General features: G+C 44.1%; 1 protein-coding gene across 3 annotated transcripts in view; it reads right to left on the bottom strand.

The window, feature by feature from the left end:
• Positions 1-12,635: 12,635 nt before the first annotated feature.
• Positions 12,636-13,436, bottom strand: part of LOC120054134 (Wilms tumor protein homolog) — a 19,447-nt gene continuing 18,646 nt past the window's right edge. For all 3 annotated transcript variants that reach the window (XM_039001545.1, XM_039001546.1, XM_039001547.1), the window contains one exon: positions 12,636-13,436. This exon is cut by the window's right edge and continues 958 nt beyond it. The gene's annotated coding sequence lies outside the window, so the exon portion shown is untranslated.

The raw sequence follows: 13,436 nt of genomic DNA, 5'->3' as shown, positions 1-13,436 counted from the left end.
AATTATTTAAAATTCCTCATATTAAGCAAACCAGATGGCACAATTGTCTTGTTTTTATTTATTTATGGATAGCCAGGGTCACACTCAGACATAATTTACAAAAAAAGCATTTGTGTTTGGTGAGTCCGCAAAATCAGAGACATCAGGGGTTCAAACTGTAGAACCCAGTTCCTACAATATGAATATAAAAATGGATTTTATCAGGGGTTCAAACTGTAGAACCCAGTTCCTACATTTTAATATAAAAAATTATTTTATCAGGGGTTCAAACTGTAGAACCCAGTTCCTATAATTGAATATAAAAGTAGATTTTTATCAAACAAAACTATACTACATTTTATCTCTGGGACACTCAGGATGACAAATCAGAGCAAACTTACTGAATGTAAGTACATTATTTACCTTCAGAGGTGAATGTTTTATTTACCGTTATAAAAGTGTTTTGTTGTTGTACATTCTCTTAAAACAATAGCATGGTATTTTTTTTCAATTTAATAGCCACTGTAAATTGGACAATGCAGTTAGATTAACAATAATTTAAGCTTTCTGCCTGTATAAGACATGTGTATGTCCAGGAAAGTTGGCTGTTACTTACAACGTCATTCTTGTCACATTAGCGCACGTTAGCAACAACCGTCCCGGTTTAGGGACACCGATCCCGTAGAGGTTTTAAAGTATTTTTACTTTAGTACTTTACGACACTCCAATTCTATTATTTTAAACTATGATAAAGATATTCGAACTAATCAAATTTTCCTCAAAAAAGATAGGGGTCAAAGTTATTGGCACCCCTTTTTTCAATACCTTCAAAACCCCTCACCTTGCAAGGATAATGACTGAGCCTTTTTTTTGTGTGTGTGTGTATTGTTCAATGACAAATGTTTTTAAATAATGGGGTTATTTTCTGCATATGCATCCTTATTTCGACCCCACACCAATCACCGGTGTGCGTGGCCAAAGAGCTCTATTTTCATGTCATCTGACCATAGCACCGGTTCCAATCCAAGTGACAATACCGTTAAGCAAACTCCATGTGTTTACATTTGTTACATTAAAATAGAGCTCACGTTAGTGGTGGGTTTGGCATCCAAATAAGGATGCATAAGCTGAAAAGAACTCATAGTGTAAAATATGGTGATATGGTGGTGGATCTTTGATTTTATGGGGCTATTTTGCTTCCCGTGGCCCTGGGGACCTTGTTAAGGTCACCGGCATCATGACCTTTACCCAGTACCATGACATTTTAGACAAGAACCTGGTTGCCTCTACCAGGAAGATATTCCAGCAAAACAATAACCCCAACCAAGCACACATCATAATCCACAAATAAATGTCTAATTGACCACAAAATCAACATTTTGCAATGGCCGTCTCAGTCTCCGGACGTGAACCCCATTGATAATTAAATTGAAGAGGGCAGTCCATAAGCGCAGACGAAGAATATCAAGGATCTGGGAAGATTGTGTATGAAGGAATGGTCTAAGATCCCTCCCAATGTGTTCTCCAATCTCATAAAACATTTGAGAAAGTTTGGCAGTTTTCAGTTATGAAACATCAGCAAATTGATGAATCAATTCCGCAAATGATTATTTTTAACTTGCACTTCCTGTAGGCCTACAGATAATCATTCAGAATCTCGAGAACCAGTCAAATGTTTTATTTTACCATCAGCGATTAATCATAAAATATTTGTTTAATCTATTTATAGGTTCCGCTTGATGTTTTTATAAGATTTCATCACCCAAGAGAACACATCTAGGCTAGTTTATGTTTTTATTATGTGAAATATTTCCCATCTATGTTAATACACCATGGACCGGATAAGGCAAAAAAAGAGTGTTTCACTTTCTAAATAAACGTATTGTTCTTAATCTTTTGGACTATCTCCTTGGAACTAATGAAACTCCACACGAACCGCTATAGCAGAATCTAGATAGGCCATAACCCATATATTTCGGGGCCTATCTCCCTTAGGTATTGGAACATGACATGGGAGTGGATATATCTGTCCTTTATTTGCTGAGATCCCACCATCATTGTTGATATACTATATTCACAGGCTTTACATGATTTCATCGCCTTTTAATAACACGGAAAACTGGGAAATAATTGCTTTTGTCTGTTCAGAAATGTTCTCTTCTATCCCACTTTTCATTACGATCATCTATTCAGTCCCATTTTATTTCAACAACAACATAGTTCATTTTACAACAGTGCTGAGAGAATAACGCTGCGTGAGGGAGAAAACAAATGTTTTTCGTAGTGAAACTCACTGCATCAGATGAAGTCATTCATCAGAGGAAAGTTGGTGCCACAGTGAAGGACCTGAGAAGGACCAGCACCCACCACTCTGAGAGAGGAAGAGCCATACCTGAGGAGAAAAAGGCATTTAAATCAACGCTCCTTCCTCTGATCACCCTGTTCCCCTCTCTTAGACCAGGGGGGATAAATTATCAGACAGTGTGTGTGCAGTAACCTGGCTCTCCTCTCTCCTGAGTCCTGCCATCTAAATGGTTACGTTAACTGACACTTTCAGGGGCCACTGGAGAGGTGCACCTAAAGCACCTCACCCTCTTCCCTCTGTGCTGCAGCTGCAGCACTGACCTCTCTAAAGCACTTTATGTCATCTCCTGTGTGTTTGCTTTCTTCTGTCAGCCTGTTTTACTGTGTGGAACGGCGCAGACCCCCTCATCACCCTTAACTCACAGGACAGGCTTGCAAGGCAGCTCTGCTTGGGCCTGAAACAGAGATTCCAACATTAAACCAAACATTCCATCACATGTACTGTTTCAGCTTCTAGTCCAAGTTGAGGGTATGACTCCACTGTTGTGCCGCTCCATGTTTTTCACAATGTTCTACAGATCCCGACTGAATTCTGGCACACTGACTTCATGTCCACTTCTTAGTTCAACCCTAACCCTCAACCCTAACCTTTAACCCTAAACCGCACCCTAACCCTAACCCTCGTTCATGTCCATATCCTGGTTCAACTCTAACCCTTAACCCTAACCCTCACCCTAACCCCAACCCTCGTTCATGTCCATATCCTGGTTCAACCCTAACCCTTAACAATTAGAAGTACTACAGGGCAGCTCTTTTTATTCTGGTAGGAGTTTGAAGTGGCCTGTGTGACCCTTTCCCCTAGCCTCTCTGGCTGGTTTTTGAAGTGTTCATTGTTAACTATAGGTGTTTTGGGTTGGTCTGGTGTTCCTTTTTAACTATAGGTGTTTTGGGTTGGTCTAGGACGTCATATGCACCCATGCGCCCTGTTCCCCTCGTGGGTAACAGACCTTTAGTCCCCTTACCTAACCCTATATTCCTGTGCACTTCCTGGTTTAATCACAACCTTATAGCCTCCACACTAACCCTAGGTAACTGTAACTAACGTGTATCAATTAGTATTTACAATAATTACGCTGTAATATGAAACACAGTAATAAGGTCACTGTAATGTAGTGCAACCGAAATCCTCTGTATTCTTTATTTAGAATTGATGCAGCACTGTTGGCGGGTTTTCGGAGAGAATGCCAAGAGTGTGCAAAGCTGTCATCAAGGCAATGGGTGGCTACTTTGAAGAATCTCAAATATAAAATATATTTTGATTTGTTTAACACTTTTTTGGTTACTACGTGATGTGTTATTTCATAGTTTTGATGTCTTCACTATTATTTTACAATGTAGAAAATTGTAAAAATAAAGAAAAACCCTTGAATGAGTAGGTGTGTCTAAACTTTTGACTGGTACTGTACATGTCTGTCACGGCCGTCAAAGGAAGTGGACCAAAGTGCAGCGTGGTGAGCGTACATTTTTCCTTTATTTAAAATGACGCCAACAAAACAATAAACCATACAAAACGACCGTGAAGCTTAAGGGCTATGTGCCACAAACAAAGTTAACTTCCCACACTGAAAGGAGGGAAAAGGGATACCTAAGTATGGTTCCCAGTCAGAGACAATGATAGACAGCTGTCCCTGATTGAGAACCATACCTGGCCAAAACATAGAAATACAAAATCATAGAAAACAAAAACATAGAATGCCCACCCCAAGTCACACCCTGACCAAACCAAATAGAGACATAAAAAGGCTCTCTAAGGTCAGGGTGTGACAATGTCTCTCTTTCACAGCCGTGACTGATCACAATGCTATGATATCAAAGAGGCACTACACAACTACAGTTTAAGACTCAACTAGCTACAGTCCCCCCTTTCCAGAGCCACCTTCCCCGGCCCCGCCTTGGCCCATGTCTCTGACAGGCAGCAGGAGCTGAAGGAATGCAGCCTCCAGAGGAACAAGCCGCACTCTGCTTCGTGCTGAGTCGTACCAGGGCCCAAACATCTACAGTATCATCTCCTACCATTACAGCATTACCCTAGAGGCCTGCGCAACACCAAGACTCACTAGCTCCTTTACTCTTGTTTCTTTCTTTCTTTCCCCTCTTTCCCTATCTGTCTGTCTGTCTGTCTGTCTGTCTGTCTGTCTGTCTGTCTGTCTGTCTGTCTGTCTGTCTGTCTGTCTGTCTGTCTGTCTGTCTGTCTGTCTGTCTGTCTGTCTGTCTGTCTGTCTGTCTGTCTTTCTGTCTGTCTCTCTCTCTCTCTCTCTCTCTCTCTCTCTCTCTGTCTCTGTCTCTGTCTCTGTCTCTGTCTCTGTCTCTGTCTCTGTCTCTGTCTCTGTCTCTGTCTCTGTCTCTCTCTGTCTCTGTCTCTGTCTCTGTCTCTGTCTCTCTCTCTGTCTCTGTCTCTGTCTCTGTCTCTGTCTCTGTCTCTGTCTCTGTCTCTCTCTCTCTCTCTCTCTCTCTCTCTCTCTCTCTCTCTCTCTCTCTCTCTCTCTCTCTCTCTCTCTCTCTCTCTCTGTCTCTGTCTCTGTCTCTGTCTCTGTCTCTGTCTCTGTCTCTGTCTCTGTCTGTCTCTGTCTCTGTCTCTGTCTCTGTCTCTGTCTCTGTCTCTCTGTCTCTCTGTCTCTCTTTCTCTCTCTATTTCTCTCTCTCTCTCTGTCTCTCTCTCTGTCTCTCTCTCTCTCTCAATTCAATTAAATTCAATTTGCTTTATTGGCATGACGTAACAATGTACATATTGCCAAAGCTTACTTTGGATATTTACAATATAAAAATAAATAAAAATGAGAATCAAAATTGTCAACGGGACAACAGTAACAACAATAACCAAGGGTCAAAATAACCACACATTCAACAATAACAATAAGCATACAGTAGAGGACATGTGCAGGTTGATTTGTCTGTCAGACACTGTCCCTCATCTTATAGCAGGCAGCAATGTAGTGCACTGCCAACCCACAGCTCTCTGCGTCCTCCCCCAACAGGACGGGTAGCCTACTCTTATCAGAGAGGTATTTGAAACCTTGAATAAGGGTTTCAAATTTGGGGAAATGACACTCTCTAATTGTTTTATATTTTTTACATTTTGTCAGGAAATGCAGCTCTGTCTCATTTTCTGCTGTTGTGCAGTGGTTGCACAGCCTTTTCTCTACAGGGAGCCAGGTTTTCCTGTGTCTACCCTTCTCAATGGCAAGGCTGTGCTCACTGAGCCTGTACTTTGTCAAGGTTTTTCTAAGGTTTTGATCAGTAACCATGGTCAAATAACTCAAATAAAATCTCTCTCTCTCTCTTTTACTCTCACTCTCTCCTCTCTCTCTCTCTCTCTCTCTCGCTCTCTCCTCATTGGTTCACTTGTTCCTGTGAAGGATTTATAGCTGTGATTTGGCTCATCTTACTGTACTGACTGCCTGCTGAGAAAAACTATGGGATTTGAGTGTTATTAACGATTTCACTTTTCCATTCTATCTTCAGTGATGCATTTCTCATAATCATAATAGGATTTATGTGCGTTATAAACAATGGAATAAATAGCATTTTTACTCAAACAGTTCTGCATGTGTTTGTGTTTGATCAGCCCTCTCCTGTTTGTTATAGGGGAAGAGCTTCTATAAATTGCAGGTAAGGTAGTGTTTAGTTGCCATTGCTTGTGAATATGGTATTTACGTAGTCCGCTAAGGATCTCCCATTGTATTGTGGCCCATAAACCCAGGAGGTCAAGCATCCACAGATGATTTGTAATCAAGTAAGGTTAATTAAGGAGGCTAGAGCTACGAAACGACTCTGACCCCAAGGTGATGTTATAGGTTCTGTTTGTGCACTCCATTGCCATGCAGGTTGGAGTGCACATGTCTTTGGGATAAGTGAATGTGGTTGGGGGTGAGAAGTGTAACTCCATGAGATTTACAACTCACTGATACTTCATATCCTCACCACCCTCCTCGGGTCAGATTCTCAGCAGCGGGCTTTAAGCCGCCGACGGCCGACAGACTCCTCTGGTCTCACTACCTATCCCCCAAAATAAACAAAGCGATCAGACGCTGAGTGCCTAAGACCTTAAACATTCCCTCCTGTGTCTTTATTTATCGCCCATTTCCCTGTTAATCTTGTCAAATGAGAGGCTCGACTAAGAGGCTGAGACTGGCTCAACTGGTCTCGGTGGTAAACGTGTCAGCGTCGCGGCAGGCTGCTTTGACCAGCAGAGCAGCGAAGCGGCTAAGGGCTTATCAGGATGGAATCCCCCACCAGCACTTTACAAGCTCAGCACACCAACCACACACCCACTGGCCACACCCTAACATCATCTATAGGACTTTAATTAATGCTTTTGGTGCGTTTAATAAGGTCACTATTATATATAAAGGGATGTAATATAATATATCGTTATTGATATAATTAGAATGGTTGAGTGGGATGAAAATAGGATGGAGATCAGGTTTGAATTTGTATGAGCTCTGAACAGCGTCCGTATCAGCTGAGTAGTTTGCATAACAGCCATTGGGATGAGGATGGTTAATATTTAACTGTTGATGTGTATTATTCTCACATCGCTGGTCACAGCGCCACGGCTTTGGCATTCTGAAAAAGAGTGCGTTACGAAAGAGGGGATTTCAAAGTTGTAGGAACATGGGGCATCTATTTGGCGACATCAAATGTACACTATAATGCTTGTGCATGTTTTTTCAGATATCAGTTCATTGTTCGGTTTGTTTGGGTCAACTGACACAGAGGAGCACGCCGCGAAGACGTCTCTCTGACCTGAACCTAAAGCCAATCTCTTGTCTTGGTCAACAGTCACTCGGGATCTTCCCGGGTTATGGACCAGAGGCTTTAAGGTGTTTGCGTTTTCTTCACTACTTTAATGTGTTTCATATACTGTACATCTCGTGACTGCTAAACTGGGAGACTCGCGCATCTGAAGTCCATAGGGTAGTCATGCAAACACGTTAATGACCTTTTATGTTGAAGGTAAACCTCGTGAACAACGTCTTCTGAAATAACACAAAAGGCCATTCATGCAGTGTATAAAGTACTGCAAAGTTGGCCTACGACAGTACACTACACTGACGTCAACCACATCCAATCCCATTCAACCCTATCCTCCTAGAAGGTCCCACATTTGTCTAAAAGGAACGTACCAAGTGGAGGGTTTTCATACAGCCTCTATTGTGACGATTGCAAGTGGACCGCATTAAAGTTACAAAAAACAGCCACCTCTCTTCAAAGGCCGTGGAGCTGGGCCATGGAGCAGAAATCTGGGACAGAGATTAACCACTGTCACTCTTGAGATATAGCGTTTTTTTTTTTTTACATGACTAATAGGGTGGAGAGTCAAGCTGATTTACAGAACGCTGGGGCCAAGCGAATAGTTAAAGAAGAGGATCGCCACAACAATATTCTCTCAACGTGGTCAAACACCATCAGATACATTTAGGTGACATCCGCATAGCTGATGTTTTGACGGTGTCAGAGGTGGAACTGCGTTAGAGCTGTCAACTCCACAAGGGTCTCGCCGGTCTTATACCTAAAGCGGACATTACCATTGGAATCTGCACCTCCATTAAGATGATAGAAACCCTCATTATTTAGTTGAATGATTTTTCAATTTGAGTGTAATAGAGCTCGCCAGCTTATAGTCCTAAAAACGTAAGTGAGTTAAGTGAGTCTGGTTCATTCAGCCATTCCTATGGGGAAAATGTATAGGGCAAGAATAGGGTTTTGGGATAAACTCCGAAAATAAGATCTGAGGTTATTAACACAGGCTTAGGAGATATTTTATGTTTTTGTTCTATGAGATAATATCAGTCTGTTAACATGACCTTTGTGAATTATGAATCCTTTATGTGCTTTTTTTGACTGCATAAATGCTTCAAGGTTCACAAAAGGTGAAGTTAGCTGATGAAGATAATCTCATAGAACAAAAAGTACAAGATCTCCTAAGCCTGTGTTTACCACAGACCTTATTTTCGGGAATTTATCCAGAAACGGCATTCATTTCCCATTAAAGGCTTTGTCCAGCGAACGATGGCGGAGTTAGTTGTCACGTTCCTGACCTGTTTTCTGTTATTTTGTATGTGTTAGTCGGTCAGGGCGTGAGTTTGGGTGGGCAGTCTATGTTATGTGTTTCGTGTTGGTTAATGGGTGACCTGATATGGTTCTCAATTAGAGGCAGGTGGTTTTCATTTCCTCTGATTGAGAGCCATATTAAGGTAGGTGTTTTCACATTGTTTGTTGTGGGTGGTTGTTTCCTGTATCTGTGTTTGTTGCACCATACGGGACTGTATCGTTCGTTCGTTTTGTTTGTAGTCAGTACTGGTTCGTTCGTTCTTCGTTACGTGTAAGTTCGTAGTCCAGGTCTGTCTACTTCGTTTGTTGTTTTGTATTGTTGTTCAAGAGTTTTTCCGTCTTCGTCTGTTCCTTGTAATAAATAATATGTATAACTCCAACGCTGCATTTTGGTCGAATCCTTGCTACTCCTCTTCGGATGAAGAGAAGGAGGAAGCCCGTTACAGAACCACCCACCAAACCCGGATCAAGCAGCGGGACCACGAACAGTGGTCCACGAAACAAGGATTGCAGGATTTCTGGAGTTGGGAGGAAATCATAGAAGGAAAAGGACCATGGGCTAAGGTGGGAGTGAATCGCCGCTCTGGGGAGGAGAAGGAGGCAGCCACAGCCCAGGAGCGGAGATATGAAGGTACGCGGCTAGCACGGAAGCCCGGGAAGAAACCCCAAAAATGTCTTGGGGGGGGGGCTAAGAGGTAGTGGGCCGAGGGCAGGTAGGAGACCTGCGCCCACTTCCCAGGCTAACCGTGGAGAGCGGGAGTACGGGCAGACACCGTGTTACGCAGTAGAGCGCACGGTGTCTCCTGTACGTGTTCATAGCCCGGTGCGGGTTATTCCACCTCCCCGCACTGGTAGGGCTAGATTGGGCATTGAGCCAAGTGCCATGAAGCCGGCTCTTCATATATGGCCTCCAGTACGTCTCCTTGGGCCGGCTTACATGGCACCAGCCTTACGCATGGTGTCCCCGGTTCGCCTACATAGCCCGGTGCGGGTTATTTCACCTCCCCGCACTGGTCGGGCAACGGGGAGCATTCAACCAGGTAAGGTTGGGCAGGCTCAATGCTCAAGGGAGCCAGTACGCCTGCACGGTCCGGTATTTCCGGCGCCACCTCCCCGCCCCAGCCCAGTACCACCAGTGCCTACTCCACGCACCAGGCTTCCAGTGCGTTTCCAGAGCCCTGTTCCTCCTCCACGCACTCTCCCTATGGTGCGTGTCTCCAGCCCAGTGCCTCCAGTTCCGGCACCACGCACTAAGCCACCTGTGCGTCTCCAGAGCCCTGTACACACTGTTCCTTCTCCCCGTACTCGTCCTGATGTGCGTGCCCTCAGCCCGGTGCCACCAGTGCCGGTACCACGCACCAGGTCCATAGTGCGTTTTGAGAGTCCAGTGTGCCCTGTCCCTGCTCCCCGCACTAGCCTAAAGGTGCGTGTCCTTAGCCCGGTGCCTCCAGTTCCGGCACCACGCACCAGGCCTACAGTGCGCCTCATCCGGCCAGAGCCATCCGTCTGCCCAGTGCTATCTGAGCCATCCGTCTGCCCAGTGCCATCTGAGCCATCCGTCTCCCCAGCGCCATCTGAGCCATCCGTCTCCCCAGCGCCATCTGAGCCATCCGTCTCCCCAGCGCCATCTGAGCCATCCGTCTCCCCAGCGCCATCTGAGCCATCCGTCTGCCCAGTGCCGTTAGAGCCGCCCGTCTGTCCCGAGCCGTCAGAGCCGTTAGTCAGTCAGGAGCCGCTAGAGCCATTCGTCAGTCAGGATCTGCCAGAGCCGCCAACCAGACAGGATCTGCCAGAGCCGCCAACCAGACAGGATCTGCCAGAGCCGCCAACCAGACAGGATCTGCCAGAGCCGCCAACCAGACAGGATCTGCCAGAGCCGCCAACCAGACAGGATCTGCCAGAGCCGCCAACCAGACAGGATCTGCCAGAGCCGCCAACCAGACAGGATCTGCCAGAGCCGTCAGCCAGCCATGACCAGCCAGAGCCGTCAGCCAGCCATGACCAGCCAGAGCCGTCAGCCAGCCATGACCAGCCAGAGCCGTCAGCCAGCCAGGATCCGCCAGAGCCAGCCAGCCAGGATCCGCCAGAGCCAGCCAACCAGGATCCGCCAGAGCCAGCCATCCAGAACTGCCCCTCAGTCCAGAGCTGTCTCTCTGTCCGGAGCTGCCCTTCAGTCCGGAGTTGCCCCTCTATCCTGACCTACCTCTCTGTCCTGAGCTACCTTATCCCGGTGCTGCCCCTTATCTCGACGGTACCCTTTAAATTAAGTGGGTGGAATAGGAGGGTGGTCATTCAGAGGGGAATACGGAAGCTGGGATTGACTATGGTGGGGTGGGGACCTCGCCCAGAGCCTGAGCCACCACCGTGGTCAGATGCCCACCCAGACCCTCCCCTAGACTTTTGGTGGTGCGTCCGGAGTACGCACCTTGAGGGGGGGGTTATGTCACGTTCCTGACCTGTTTTCTGTTATTTTGTATGTGTTAGTCGGTCAGGGCGTGAGTTTGGGTGGGCAGTCTATGTTATGTGTTTCGTGTTGGTTAATGGGTGACCTGATATGGTTCTCAATTAGAGGCAGGTGGTTTTCATTTCCTCTGATTGAGAGCCATATTAAGGTAGGTGTTTTCACATTGTTTGTTGTGGGTGGTTGTTTCCTGTATCTGTGTTTGTTGCACCATACGGGACTGTATCGTTCGTTCGTTTTGTTTGTAGTCAGTACTGGTTCGTTCGTTCTTCGTTACGTGTAAGTTCGTAGTCCAGGTCTGTCTACTTCGTTTGTTGTTTTGTATTGTTGTTCAAGAGTTTTTCCGTCTTCGTCTGTTCCTTGTAATAAATAATATGTATAACTCCAACGCTGCATTTTGGTCGAATTCTTGCTACTCCTCTTCGGATGAAGAGAAGGAGGAAGCCCGTTACATTAGTGCCTACAAAAAGACACCGTTACTAATTCTCTCTATTATTTCTATGTAGCCTACACTTTTTCGTTCTGAGCTTCTAACACGAGTGGGGCGGAAGTGGCTTCCTGACAATGATCGCAAGAGCAGCTGCTCACCGATTTGACGGCTCCAACCCAGTTCCACCTCCAACTCCGACACCAAAACATCAGTTGTGCAGCAGTCTGATATTGCTGGTTAACGCTTGATCTGATTGAATCTAGGCCATAATGCAGCGGTATTTAAAGTATTAGTGGCGTCATGGGGGAACAGCAGTTGGGTTACCAGAAAACACAAAAAAACGATATACACTACCGTTCAAAAGTTTGGGGTCACTTAGAAATGTCCTTGTTTTTGAAAGAAAAGCTAATTTTTTGGCCCATTAAAATTAACATAAAATTGATCAGAAATACAGTGTAGACATTGTTAATGTTGAAAATGACTATTGTAGCTGGTAATGATTTTTAATGGAATATCTACATCGACTCTTCACTATTGATGTTGAAACTGATGTTTTTGAGGACTTGTGAGGCGTCTGTTTCTCAAACTAGACACTCTAATGTGCTTGTCCTCTTGCTCAGTTGTGCACCGGGGCCTCCCACTCCTCTTTCTATTCTGGTTAGAGACAGTTTGCGCTGTTCTGTGAAGGGAGTATTACACAGCATTGTATGAGATCTTCAGTTTCTTGGCAATTTCTCACATGGAATAGCCTTAATTTCTCAGAACAAGAATAGACTGATGAGTTTCAGAAGAAAGTGCTTTGTTTCTGGCCATTTTGAGTCTGTAATCGAACCCACAAATGCTGATGCTCCAGATACTCAACTAGTTTAAAGAAGGCCAGTTTTATTGCTTCTTTAATCAGCACTTCAGTTTTCGGCCATGCTGACATAATTGCAAAAGGGTTTTCTAATGATCAATTAGCCTTTTAAAATTATAAACTTGGATTAGCTAACACAACATGCCATTGGAACACAGGAGTGATGGTTGCTGATAATGGGCCTCTGTACGCCTATGTAGATGTTCCATAAAAAATCGTTACCAGCTACAATAGTTATTTACAACATTTGATGTTATTTTAATGGACAAAAAAATTGCTTTTCTTTCTAAAACAAGGAAATTGTAAGTGACCCAAAACATTTGAACGGTAGTGTATATATTTAGGTTAAAATGAAAAGTACAGATTATTATGTTGGACAATATACAAATGTTTTTGAGAAAGGCAATTTGAAAAATACAATTTTATTGAGTAAATGTATTTATTGGTTTCTTTTCATTTTGATGAGAAATGAAAATGCAATTATTAAAGGTTATTTGTTTATGTAAAAATCGAAAGTACCAATTTTAAGGTTGTGTCATTACATTTTGTCACAAGAGATTTTTGTTGGAAAAAAATGGAGTCCAGGCAGAAGAACTGCCATCCCCGCTGAAAAAGTTAGAATTCCACTGCCTTAAAGTTTTATAACTAACTGTGATTAATTTTGAATTCGTACCAAGCTTTTTGTTTGTTGTTTGCACAGAGACAGTGTATTTACGTGGATGTCGAATGATTAAAAAAAACTCACAACTTAGAGTGGATATTTTTTTCTTGTTTGAAAAACAATAATAGTGGATAAAAAGTGTATTTTTTCTAAGTGCAGGGAGAGTGCATAGCTTAATTAAGATGAATAGTCCCAAGGAACTGTGAGTTTGAGAGAAAACACGTCTATGTTTATCTGCGTCTCCTGTTTCACTCAGAAGTCAAGGAATTTGAAAAGAATCTGCTCAGAGATAAAGGAAGCAGCGGATGTTAGCTACAGTCAAGAGTTCTATTTTGTTGTCATAACTATTTTTATTCGGAGACCGGGCCAGTATAAGCCTCCTCTGGTAACTTGTGTCAGGTGACTTACAAGGGGTCACGACCTGGTCAGGTTACGGTCTGGTCAGTGGGTCTCAGGAGCGCGGTTGATCAGCCCTGTTAGTGAAGGCAAAAGTAACTCAACACTGGCCCCTGAGCCAACACAGCTGCCCAGGCAGTCTGCACACTCCGAGAGGGCTTTAATACAGAACTCGATGGGAAAAATAACAACAACAACAGAATCCGTATATATACTGTATAAAAACAGTAAGAAC

Source organism: Salvelinus namaycush, chromosome 9 (genome assembly GCF_016432855.1).
Source record: "Salvelinus namaycush isolate Seneca chromosome 9, SaNama_1.0, whole genome shotgun sequence".
Classification (NCBI taxonomy): Eukaryota; Metazoa; Chordata; class Actinopteri; order Salmoniformes; family Salmonidae; genus Salvelinus; species Salvelinus namaycush.
Note: the sequence above shows the minus strand (reverse complement) of the source record. Positions and strands in the feature narration are given on the sequence as shown.